The sequence below is a fragment of the Amphiura filiformis genome, chromosome 15, assembly GCF_039555335.1.
Source record: "Amphiura filiformis chromosome 15, Afil_fr2py, whole genome shotgun sequence".
Lineage (NCBI taxonomy): Eukaryota > Metazoa > Echinodermata > Ophiuroidea > Amphilepidida > Amphiuridae > Amphiura > Amphiura filiformis.
This window is the reverse complement of record NC_092642.1, coordinates 27,965,561-27,978,398: the sequence shown is the minus strand read 5'-3', so window position 1 is coordinate 27,978,398 and position 12,838 is coordinate 27,965,561. Positions and strand designations below refer to the sequence as shown.

At 36.0% G+C, this 12,838-nt stretch overlaps 1 protein-coding gene across 5 annotated transcripts in view; it reads right to left on the bottom strand.

Moving 5' to 3' along the window:
* Window positions 1-12,838, bottom strand: part of LOC140171448 (uncharacterized) — a 179,411-nt gene that overhangs the window by 32,928 nt on the left and 133,645 nt on the right. For all 5 annotated transcript variants that reach the window (XR_011861600.1, XR_011861603.1, XR_011861605.1 and 2 more), the window contains one exon: window positions 1,586-1,730. The gene's annotated coding sequence lies outside the window, so the exon portion shown is untranslated. The remainder of the gene's footprint in view (window positions 1-1,585; window positions 1,731-12,838) is intronic.

The following is a 12,838-nucleotide window of genomic DNA, read 5'->3' as shown; positions in this document are numbered from 1 at the left end:
GTGAGTCATGGTTTATTTTGTGTTTTTATATGTCACAAAAAAGACTACCATTTTTAGTACCATACTAAACATTTCTGACAGCTCCTTTCTGACAGCTGAAAGTGCATGGTTCTCATTGGTGTGAATTCTAGTTTAAGTCTTGTGATTTGAAAAAGTAAACTCTGACAACACTAATATTAATAGTGTGTATGTTCTTCCTTGGTATGAGTTCTAATATGGTCAACAAGAACACTTCTTTGGACAAAACATTTCTGACAGATATTGTTTCTCTTGTGTGTGAGCTCTGATATGGTTATCCACAAGATGTTTTGGAGAAAAACATTTCTGACAATATTTATTTTAATAGGACTTACTTTGGTGTGAATACTGATATGGTTCACAAAGAACAAAAGATTTTTGACAATACTCACACTAATAGGGTTTTACTCTGGTGTGAATTGCTGTGTGTCTTTGCAAATCACCATTCTGTGCAAAACATTTCTGACAGTACTGGCACTGAAATGGTTTCTCCTTAGTGTGAGTTCTGATATGGTTCACAAGGACATGTTTGTAGGCAAAACATTTCTGGCAATACTCACACTGAAAGGGTTTCTCTTTGGTGTGAATTCTGATATGGTCTACAAGGACACTTTTTCGAACAAAACATTTCTGACAGTACTCACACTGATATGGTTTCTCTTTGGTGTGAATTCTGATATGGTTCACAAGGGTACTTCTTTGGGCAAAACATTTCTGACAGTACTCACACTGATAAAGTTTCTCTTTGGTGTGTACTGTCCTATGTTTTTGCAAATCACTATTCCGTGTAAAACATTTCTGACAGTACTCACACTGAAAGGGTTTCTCTTTGGTGTGAATTCTGATATGGCGCACAAGGTGAGATTTTCGGACAAAACATTTCTGACAGTACTCACACTGATATGGTTTCTCTTGGGTGTGAATTCTGATATGGTTCACAAGGGCACTTTTTTGGGCAAAACATTTCTGACAGTAATCACACTGATATTTTTTCTCTTCCGTGTGATATCTGATGTGTACTTTCAGATAATCATTACGCGAAAAAAATTTCTGACAATACTCACACTGATAGGGTTTCTCTTTGGTGTGAGTTCTGATATGTTTTCTAAGATACTGTTTTAGGGCAAAACATTTCTGACAGTAATCACACTGAAAAAGTTTTGCTTTGGTGTGCATTCTCATGTGTCTTCGCAAATCACCATTCTGTGCAAAACATTTCTGACAGTACTCACACTGATAGGGTTTCTCACTGACGTTGCACCTGTAGCACCATAGCTTCCTGTGGGTATGCAAATATCCTAGCAGCTCACCATATTTTAATAAGCTTTTTGGACAAAACACACTTTTGCATCTATGAGCCCACACATATTTAATCATATGTCTATTAAGATGGGTTTTAAATTTGTCCAACGAATAATGCTTGATGCTGCAAAATGCACAGGAAAATGGTTTCAAAAGTTTCATTTCCCCTGTTGCTGATTGCAACATGTATTTTCAGATTGTAGTTTATATACATGAACCCACAATATTAAAAGATGTACATGTACTATGTGCACCTCAAACCCACCATGAAAGTAAATTTTACTAAAGATGAAGATGTCCTTCAGTGGAGTCACATGAGTTCAAGACCACAATCCACACTTTCTTTTGTCTTGGTCCTGGTTCTACTTTTATAAGTTGCCAATTGCAGATTTATCAGTGCATCCAAATATCTGAAATGTTACAACATAAAGTAATGTTTGCGTTTAAAATTTTAAATTTTAAATCACATTATTAATTGCATGTTTCATCAAATCAAATTGTATTGAAAATGATCAAATGGCTGCACATGAAAATAATGCTACAGCTTTAATTCAGGGGTGTACAAAGATTTTGTACTTTTTTTGTATGGGAAATATATGGAAGAAGTCCGCGGATCACAAGACATGCCACTTGATTTTGCATTCTCTATTTGGAGCAACATAAAATCTCACTACTCACACTTGTGCCTTAAACGTGTCAGAATGTTTCGCACATTTTCAAAAAATGTTAAAACATTTTAATAACCCAACCAAACGTTTCCTGTTACACATTTTGAGTTTACCGAGCCCGGTTAATATAAATTAACACTCATTCGCATTTTATAATATGGTACTGACATTGACAGTGGTTTATGTCCTATGAAATTATCATTAAAAATAACCACGAAGATGGTTTCCAAAATTCAACTATAGGCCTGCAGATTGACATTTGGGGTGTGTTATGCAATGACAAATGTTGAAAGTTCCCTCCAAATTGGAAGGGCCCAATCAGGAACAGTTGCTATACTGATCACTGATTTCTGGAAAGGACTAGTACATGCAAGGTGTATTGCAAGGTAGTTGAAATAAAAACATAAATTAATATCATGTGATAATTTAGTGTCCTGCATGATTTCGTATCCCATAGTGAACGTATTCGATTTTTTAAGGTTTGAGAAAATTGGTACATTATAGTCAAATGCAGCAAACCTTTGACGAGCGCGACTACCGCGATGTTACAAATTCGGCACTGACAACGCGTACGGCGCAGTTCATTCATAAATTTCCACTCGGCAACAGCAGATCGCCTCAGTAGCAAATCAGAGACAAGTGCGTCCAACGCAGTAAATACGCGATGTATACTTACAATACGCGCTCGTCAAAGGTTTACTGCATTTGATTATAGTTTGTCTAGACTATGCCATAGTCGATTTTTGATAAATAAAAATATGTTATTTAATTGCAATTCTGGGTAAAAACCACATGTGCCTGCTAACGGTCAAATTTTTTTTATTGCATGAGGTGAAAGGGGTTTGGTAGTAGGTTACAAAAAGTCACATCAAAAATTCCTCCGGAGCTTGTTGCCATAGCAACGGCAGATTTTATGATTTTGGCGATTTTTGCTTATTTTGGGGTGAAAATATAGGAAAATATGTACTTTTCTGAATTGCTCCTGACTTTAAATTTGAGGTCACATTAAAAAAACAACCTTACCACCATAAAGTACTATCTTTGTGCTTTCCCAAGATACAAAAAAATATTTCAATAATATTTCCCTATATGCAATTTTAGGGTTGGGCAACATTGCCAATTTAGCACTTTTGAAAAAATGCAATTTTTACCCTATCTTTGAAGTCTAAAAACTAATTTTGCTTGAGCACCGAGAATTATTTCCTCTTTGTTGGTACTTGGGCAGACATTGCCCCTTCTAAATTTGGTTAAACATTTCTGGGCCTATTTGACCTGTAAAGCCAGTGTTGCCAGAAAGTTTGATAATTTTCAAAAAATGCATTTTTCGAAATAATGCATTTTCTACATATTTACTCATGTTTATAACCTTTAATACCACCAACTTAATTGAAATATTTGCACACTTTGCACACATGATTAGACACACACTGCAACGTAAGCAACACTTTGATGCTGAGGACAAGTCCTGTCTTGCAAAAACCGGTATTGCCAGAAAATCTTACTTTATTTATCCAAATTTCCAATTTGTGCGTTTTACAATTATTTATTCGGTTAATTTTATACTATCAATGTTAGTTGAATAGAATGTGCATTTAAACATCATCTGGTACAATACAGGTTCAGACACATGGGCAAGTTTCTCGACAGGTGCCTTAGTACACCTTAGGCTTAGGCGACCTTGAGGATACTAAGCCTAGTTTTTACCAAAAATAGTAATTTGTACATGGGAAATTTTTTGAAAAACGACATAATCTTGGAAAGTGTATCATCTTACTAAGATATATGTTTGGATCAAAAAAGTAAATCACAACATTTTTCTGTGGCCTATGGTTTTTGACCTATGACCTCTTGGAATTCATAAGTAGGCCCAAAATGCAGGTTTTTAATGTTTTTGGTCATTTTGGGCCAAAATTGACCCTTTTTAAAATCATTTTTAGCAATTTTTTGCGTTGCAAAAGTTTAAATTACACTTAAGTTTATTGATAAATAGGGCTTCTGTTTAGGCTATTGAGAGAATTCAACGAGTATGCAGTTTCCATGGCAACAGCTATTAATGCTCATTTTAAAGCAAATATCTATAAAATAGAGCTAATTTCCCAGTAAAATTAGTAAAATGGATGTAAATGGCCGTTTCCATGGAAACTGTCTTCTCTTTGAATTCTCCTAATAGCTTAAAATGTTATGCCAATAAAACAATTTTTTGGCTTGATGATAATCCTGTTAATGGGTATACTCGAAACTGCTGATTCTTGATTACGAATCGAAAAGGCATGGCCGAGTGAACTCGTATCAACGAATAACAGTTTCAAGTGTATTCTCTGATTTAAACCACTGCTTTATACTAACAACATGCCTATCAATACTCACAAACTTACAAAATTTACTGAACAAATCTGAAGAAATTATCACAAAAACATCCATTGTAAAAAATACATGCAGTAATTTTACGGTCATTTCCGGCAGCAACTTTGCCTCTATTTTTCCGGTGAAATTTCTAAAGAAATACACAAGTGTATAAGAAAATATACTTTATTGCCCGGGGGGGCACTTCCATGACAGATATGCATCATGTGCCTCGGATAGACCCCTTTTCAAACCGGCTTGTACCCAATGACCCCTTTTTGTGTTATGGTCCTACCTATTACCCAATGACCCCCCTTTTAAAAATATCATGTACTCAATGACCCCCTTTTTCTATTTCAAAGTTTCATACCGAATGACCCCATTTTTATTCAGGTTGTGTACTGAATGACCCCATATTTTTGTAATTGTACATTTGACCTGAATGCCCCCTACTTTTAACATGGCCGAGGCACATCCCTGCCATTTCAGATAGGGAGTGCCTCCCCCGGGCTTTATTGTATTTGTTACGTAATTTTACAATTTTTCAGAAGAATTTTTACAGGATGTTAACTTCGCTGTCAGAAATGTCTGTAAAATTAATCGCTTTTCCTCCCTTTTCTTTTCTCTTTTTCCCCTTCCCCCTTTCTCTTCTCTTCTCTCCTTTCCTCTTTTTTTTTGGAAGGAGGTGTTGATACACAAACGGATAGAAAATTATCTTGAGGATTGTGTTAGAAACTAGGGTTGAAAATAGGGAGTGGTTTAATTGCAACAGCACATCATGACCCACTAGCTTCATCACCAGTTGGATTTTTACTTGCATTGTAAACTGGTTGTTTCCATGTGAAGACAGTGATGTTACCTTTCCACCCTGGACAAGTATCCCGTCAACAGGTCCTGTTCCAGTATAAACGTAGAAGTAGAAATTGATGGCATTGGAACAATAAAAGGATGTCTTAATTTAGGGGAGAATTTCAATGAGGGTGTCAAATAATGCAAACGTCAATATTGATGCCAATTGCCCGCATGGGAGTTTGAAGTTTATATTATTGTTCGTATCATTCATTTTACCAGGCTATATTTCTATCATGAGAGAAGCTTTGGACGGGTTTACTGGTGGAGTCAAATTTGGCGGTAGCAGTATCACAAATCTACGCTATGCTGATGATACCACCCTAATATGCAGCAGTAGAGAGGAACTGCTGGCCCTTTTGAAATGTACCAAGGAAGTCAGTGAGGAGAAAGGCCTTCTGCTAAATGCCAAGAAGACTAAAGTAATGGTTATTGATAGAAATGGAACTGGAGAGGACTTTGTGATAGATGGTCAAAAGATTGAGGAGGTTAAACAATTTGAATACCTGGGTTCAATGATAGACAACAAAGGTGATAGCACATCTGAGATCAAAAGAAGATTAGCTATGGCAAGGACAACAACTCAGAGTATGTCAAAGATCTGGAAGAGTCGTGGTTTATCAATCAACCTCAAGATACGGGTACTCCGTGCAACAGTCTTCTCAATTGCTACATACGGGTGCGAATCCTGGGCAATGACAAAGAATGACAGGAAGAAGATAGATGCATTTGAGATGTGGTGCTATAGGAGGCTGTTGGGAGTATCTTGGAAAGACAAGAAGACAAATATCTGGGTCCTGAATAAGATTGGCACAGACTTAAACATCAGAAAGTCCATCATTGAGAGGAAATTGCGCTACTTTGGCCACATTGCAAGAAAGGATGGTGGAGTTGAGAAGCATATTCTTCAGGGAGCTGTGGAAGGCCATCGTGGAAGGGGACGTCCATCAACATCTTGGACAAAATGCCGGAGGGGGTTCTCCCTGGTTGAAGGTATACGGGGATGTGCCACGGTTTTGGGGTACCTTTTCAGTAATTTTGGTATATCGATGGGTGGGTTTTCAGTGGATACCAATGCACCCAATTGGGCGCATTTGTGAAAAAGTGCCCCTAAAAGCGCCCAATTAGGGCAAATTTGGGTGCTTTTTGGGTGTTTTTGGCAACAAATTGGTATACAGATGGGTGGCAAAACAGCAAAAAGTAGGTATAGAGAAAGTCAGCATCCGAAAGTCTGGGTGGCACATCCCGTAAAATTTATTTCAAGAACCCCCGGGACAAAATGATGTGAAGAACGTTTCATCACACGGAATGTATGGTGCAACACGTTTGGCTTTTGATAGAAGTAGATGGCGTACTCTTGTGAAGACCACAGCAGCGCAATCCTGCACCATCTAACCCAGAGAGAGAGATTTCTAAACAAATGCACGCATGTTTTGACGAACTCAAAAGTTACGGTATGGGTAAATTAATTGTCATATAATCTGGTAACACCATCATTGCCTAAGTTTCAAAACCTGTTTGAGATGGTGGTAAAAAAAAGGTCCCATTTTTGCCCAAAATGACCAAAATCATTAAAATCCTACATTTTAGGCCTACTTATGAATTCCAAGAGGTCAAGGTCAAAAAACACAGGTCACAGAAAAATGTTGTGATTTACTTTTTTGATCCGAACATCCATCTTAGTAAGCTGATACACTTTTCAAGATGCATATAATTATGTCATTTAAAAAAAATTTCCATGCAAAAATGACTATTTTTGGTCAAAACTAGGCTTAGTATCCTCAAGGTCCCCTAAGCCTAAAGCTTACTATGCCACCTGTCGAAAAACTCCCCATGTGTCTGAACCTGTATTGTATCAGATGATGTTTGAATGCACATTCTATTCAACTAATATTGATAGTATAAAATTAACCGAATAAATACTTGTAAAACGCACAAATTGGAAATTTGGATTAATAAAGGAAGATTTTCTGGCAATACCGGTTTTTGCAGGACAGGACTTGTCCCCAGCCTCAAAGTGTTGCTTACGTTGCAGTGTGTGTCTAATCATGTGTGCAAAGTGTGCAAATATTTCAATTAAGTTTGTGGTATTAAAGGTTACATGAGTAAATATGTAGAAAATGCATTATTTTGACAAATGCATTTTTTGAAAATTATCAAACTTTCTGGCAACACTGGCTTTACAGGTCAAATAGCCCCAGAGATTTTTTACCAAATTTGGAAGGGCCAATGTCTGCCCAAGTACCAACAAAGAGGAAATAATTCTCGGTGCTCAAGCAAAATTAGTTTTTAGACTTCAAAGATAGGGTAAAAATTACATTTTTTCAAAAGTGCTAAATTGGCAATGTTGCCCAGCCCTAAAATTGCACATAGGGAAATATTATTGAAATATTTTTTTGTATCTGGGGAAAGCACAAAGATAGTACTTTATGGTGGTAAGGTTGTTTTTTAATGTGACCTCAAATTTAAAGTCAGGAGCAATTCAGAAAAGTACATATTTTCCTTTATTTTCACAAAAAAATAAAAAAAAATCGCCAAAATCATAAAATATGCCGTTGCTATGGCAACAAGCTCCGGAGGAATTTTTTTTTTGACTTTTTGTAACCTACTACCAAACCCCTTTCACCTCATGCAATAAAAAAATTTTGACCGTTAGCAGGCACATGTGGTTTTTACCCAGAATTGCAATTAATCATTTTAAACGCATTTAATTGAACTAGATATTATACTGATATTATTTTATTACATCAAAATACTAGTAAATGGTTATGAAAAACTTTATATAATTATATTAGTGACAGTAACAGTAAAGTATATATGTAGGCTTATATTGAAAGCTACATATATAATGGCACTTCAATACTGAATAGTTCTAATTTTAGAATCTACTAGTTTAATAATCGTGAAAGCCCATGCAAGTAACATGACACAAAACTATACAGCACACCAGGCTTTGAAGTTGATTGGCTACTGTGTTGGAGCTGCAGAGTGGATTAATGAATTTGCTTTCGCCCGGACAACCAGGCAGCCAAACAATCAGGCAACCATCTGGATGGTAACATAAGCCTCACATATGTATGGGGGCCAAACAATGAACTAATGAATAGCAGTGGAAAAAAATCCTCAACTGATAGAAAAATGCACAAGTGATAGAAAGCCTGAGGACTTGGATCAAGACTACCAGAATTCTTGTCATGAGGGAACATGTTCATCACAGGGTTAAAATTTAAAAATTGCTCAGATTTTCTTAAAATCATGCCATGAAGTATTCCTCTGCTCATAACGATTCAGAAAAGTTTAGACATCTGCAAAAGTTTTAGAAAAAGAATTGTTTGCCATACATTAGGTGTTGTGTACCACTGTACCAGGTAACGTAACCCAAATATTGTCAGTGTTAGCACGATTCAATGGGCTTTGATCTGTTTTGCCCTGTCACCCAAGCAACAACTGAGATGTGCCACTTTTCTTTCTTTTTTTAAATGTTGTTCCAATGTTTTATAATGAAGATCATTTTGTGTATAACATATGCGCCAATAAAGTATCCTTACACTTGGAAAAATAATCGCAATTTTAAAACTGAACAATATAGGGGTAAATTTGTTTTTTTAATAGATGCACTATCTAATCCTGCACATTATGACACCACATTGAATCCAATGTGACCTCAAGAAGTAAAGTTACAAGCAATTGAAAAGACGAAGGTCCCGTTTTAAAAGTGACAAACTGGCCTATACAAGGCACAAAAAGATTCCAACAAGCGCAACAAAGAGACAACACAGTTTCTTCAATGAATCGTTATTTAAAGCAGTTTTTATTTCAGTTTTTACTTCTCTGTATTTTTCATAACTTTCATTTGTCAGTTCTTTTGGTTCAGTTTTCTTTTGTTCCTTTTGTTTTGAATTAAAGCCAAATGCATAAATTAGCCATTCACCACTCTCAAACCAGATTTGTGGTCTTGTGGAGTTTTGAATAAGCCAATCTGTCACTTTTGAAACTGGACCGTCGTCTAATCAAATGCTTGTAACTTTGCTTCTTGAAGTCACATTGGATTCAATGTGGTGTCATAATGTGCAAAAATTTACTCCAATATTGTTCAGTTTGGAAATTTTGATTTTTTTTTTTCAAGTGTAAGGATACTTTCTTGGCGCAGTATATAACATATCGGTTATTGTATCGTATAAGGTTATTAGGCGGTACCGACATAAAAACACACAATTTTAATGTAAAATTCCATTTCATTCACAATTTTTCCCCTTTTTTCTGTCACCCTGGGTATAAAATAGCCTATTGTTAACCTATTTTTTTCACTGCGCCTTCAGTCTACCGGCGGCCTTACATGTACCCACAATGTTGCATGTTCCTGTTTTGTATTCGTATTACGCGGGCTTTGGATGTCAACCTTTTCCCATGATGCACTGCATATTTTAGCCTCGACCCAGCGCACGCTGGAGGCGCATCGTATTGTGAAACGCGAGAATTAGTTGAACCTATACTTTTTATTAATCCTTCAATTGAAGAATACTTTGGTGTGTTTTATAAACTTTGCCTGTTTTTGTGCCTACATGTTGTTTGGTTTATTGTGTTTGCTTATAATTATGTGCACACATCACTTGTTCTAGTGCACTTTTGTATTCCCATTGTTTTTGCTGGTTTAGCAATTCTGTGGCCCTTGGCTTTACCTATTTCTAATGCCTACATTTTACTCAGGGATTTCCCAAACTCACAGCAAGATACGTTGCATTCAATGATAGGTACACTTTACTTGACTGGTAATTTTTGGCTTTACCTATTTCTATTAAATGCCTACATTTGCTGTTTCGCCCTCCCCCTGTCTGTGGGGGAAAGGGAGGGGAATTTTTTGTGACAAGATGTTAAATTTTCATAATTTGGGGCCAAGTGAGGGGTGAGTCTAAAATGTGACTGTACACAAATATCATGTAGACTGTACTCATAGCACAGAACCCGACATTACTTTTTTTTTACCATTGCACATGAACCGTTAAGGCAAATAGGCCTCCATACATGTGCTGGTTAGCACCTGGGACTACAATACCTATAAAGTACAAAGCAAACATTGCTCTCTATTTTAAGCAATCGATCAGGTCGAACAAGCTCTGATTTGCCTTTACCAATTTTGGCCAAAGACAGCACTGCAGTGCATGTGGCTTCGTCCAAAGATTTGGGTATTTTAGTCTCGAATTAGCACAGGGGTGCTAATTAAGTTGCCGACGGTAAAGCAAGACAAGTTTATGCTTTCTCTTTGGTATGAGTCCTGTTGTGCTTTTTAAAATTTTCAACAATTCTAACATCGATAGGGTCTCTACTTTGGTGCTAGTCATTTATGTGAACTTTTAAATCACTTAAACAAATCCCTAATATAAGTTCTCATACTAGTAGTGGTTTCTTGTGCATGTTTTTTAAATGTTTTAAATGTCTTGACAAAAAGACTACTATTTTTAGTTCCGTATAAAACAAAGTCACATTGAAAGTGGTTCTCTTTTATGTGAATTCTAGCTCTTTAAAGCCATTTTATAACATTTCTGTAAAAATAGATTAGTATTTATTTTCCATAAAATGTTAGCTTTTACTGTCAGATATGTCCCCTTTTAATTTTGAGCCGAACAAGTGAGGTAAAGTAAAGAAAATTGGAATTTACTACCAGCGCCAATGCATGTTACTCCGGCGGTTGTAATATGCTACGATCCTCTGACGCAGTGGCGTACCGTGGCCGCTCCTACCCAGGGGCGCTGAAGAAAATTCAATTTTGCCGCCCCTTCCTCAACAGCCCGAAAAGGATTACAGGCACTAACAGGCACATTTTGATGTATAGTACCATTTTTTCACAAATTTTTATACTTTTTCAAATTTTTTCCGCCCTTCTCTCTTTACTATTTCTTTTTGTCGCACTTCTTCTACCGCCGCCTCTCTTTTTGCCGCCCCTTGGTTTTGGCCGCCCCCTGCTTTTACCCCGGGGGGCTCGTGCCCCAAAGCCCCCCCAAATACGCGCATGCTCTGATGTGTGTGTATGTGTGACCCACACACCGTGTATGTACTGTGCCGAACACCTCATACACGTTCAACTAATATTTCCATCGTAATAATAAAATGTCAGATTTTGACAAAGCTACAGCACCTACATGTAAAGTCTTGATTTTTGCAGAGTATCTTTGTTTATTAAGGGCTGGGGTATGAACGTTTGGACAGTATTTATTTTGGGACATCACATCAGACATATCGAATTGCATTCTGAATACGAAGAATGTCATTCTGATATCAAATAATTTTTTGAAATTCGCAATTTAATATACATTTTATGGCAAATCATTAAAAATTGATATTTTTGATATTTAACAGTATTTGAAGTAAACTTTATAAATCTGATGATTTATACTTAAAGTGTATGTAGGTGGGATGAAAAGCCAGCGATCAATTGAAAATTTTGACCTTTTCATTATTGAAGATATGGATTTTTTTCCCAAAACACCAAAAAAATTAGGTCTTTTGGGGAAAAAATCCATATCTTCAATATGAAAGGTCAAAATTTTCAATTGACCGTCGGGCTTTTCCTCCCTACTACATACACTTTAAGAATATATCATTAGATTTATATAATTTACTTCGAGGACTGTTATATATCAAAAATTTGAAAAATATCAAATTTTTATAATTTGTCATAAAATTTGTATTATATTGTGATTTTCAAAAATGAAAATTATTTGATATCAGAAAGACATGCTTCAGTATTCAGAATGCAATCTGGTCGATAGGTCCGAGGTGCTCTCATGTCCCACAAAAATACTGTCGAAACGCTAATAACGCTCATTTTAGATCCCTTAAAGTAAATCACAATCGTAAAACCAGAATTTGACATTTTTGCGAGGGCATTCTTCTCAGCAAATGTTATAATATGGCTTTAAGCCTTATGAACTGAAAGAAATACTTCTGACAACATTGACACTTTTTAAAGATTTCTCTTTCATGTGATATTTAATGTGAAGCACAAGATCCCTTCCATCACCAATACATTTCTGACAGTAAAAGTGAAAATTGAGTCAGAAAAAAAGAATATATATGCAAAAATAATGTTAGATACAATATAACCAAAGTTCTTCAATTAGTGATAACAATTTGCGGTCACTTTCATTTTTGTTGCATTTACGAATGAAAATTATGCACATTTTACATCAAATTTACAGTAACATGTTATTACAAACTTAAACTTTTGAGATTTAAGCATCAATTTGTTTTCCTGCAACAGGGCTTTACATTTTGTGTCAAAATTAATTGCATATGGACATTTTATCTTAAAAGGGCATTTCGTGATCCCTCATCCCCCCACTTTTCTCAAAAAAAGTTGAGATTTTTATAACACTGGAAACCTCTGGCTACATAATGTCTATGTACCAAAAAATTCTTGCAGATTAATTCGTTTAGCAAAAATATCATCAAATTTGAATTTCGTTCTGGTATACCAGAACAAAATTACAACAGTGTAACACACATAATCAATCATACATAACTCGCAAACGCAAAATCGGAAACAACTGAAATTTTGGGAATAATCTTTTTTCGTGGATATCAACTGAAAAATGTCATAAAAAGAGGATGCTAGGATCACGAAATCCTCCTTTAACTACCCTATTTTTCATATTATAAGA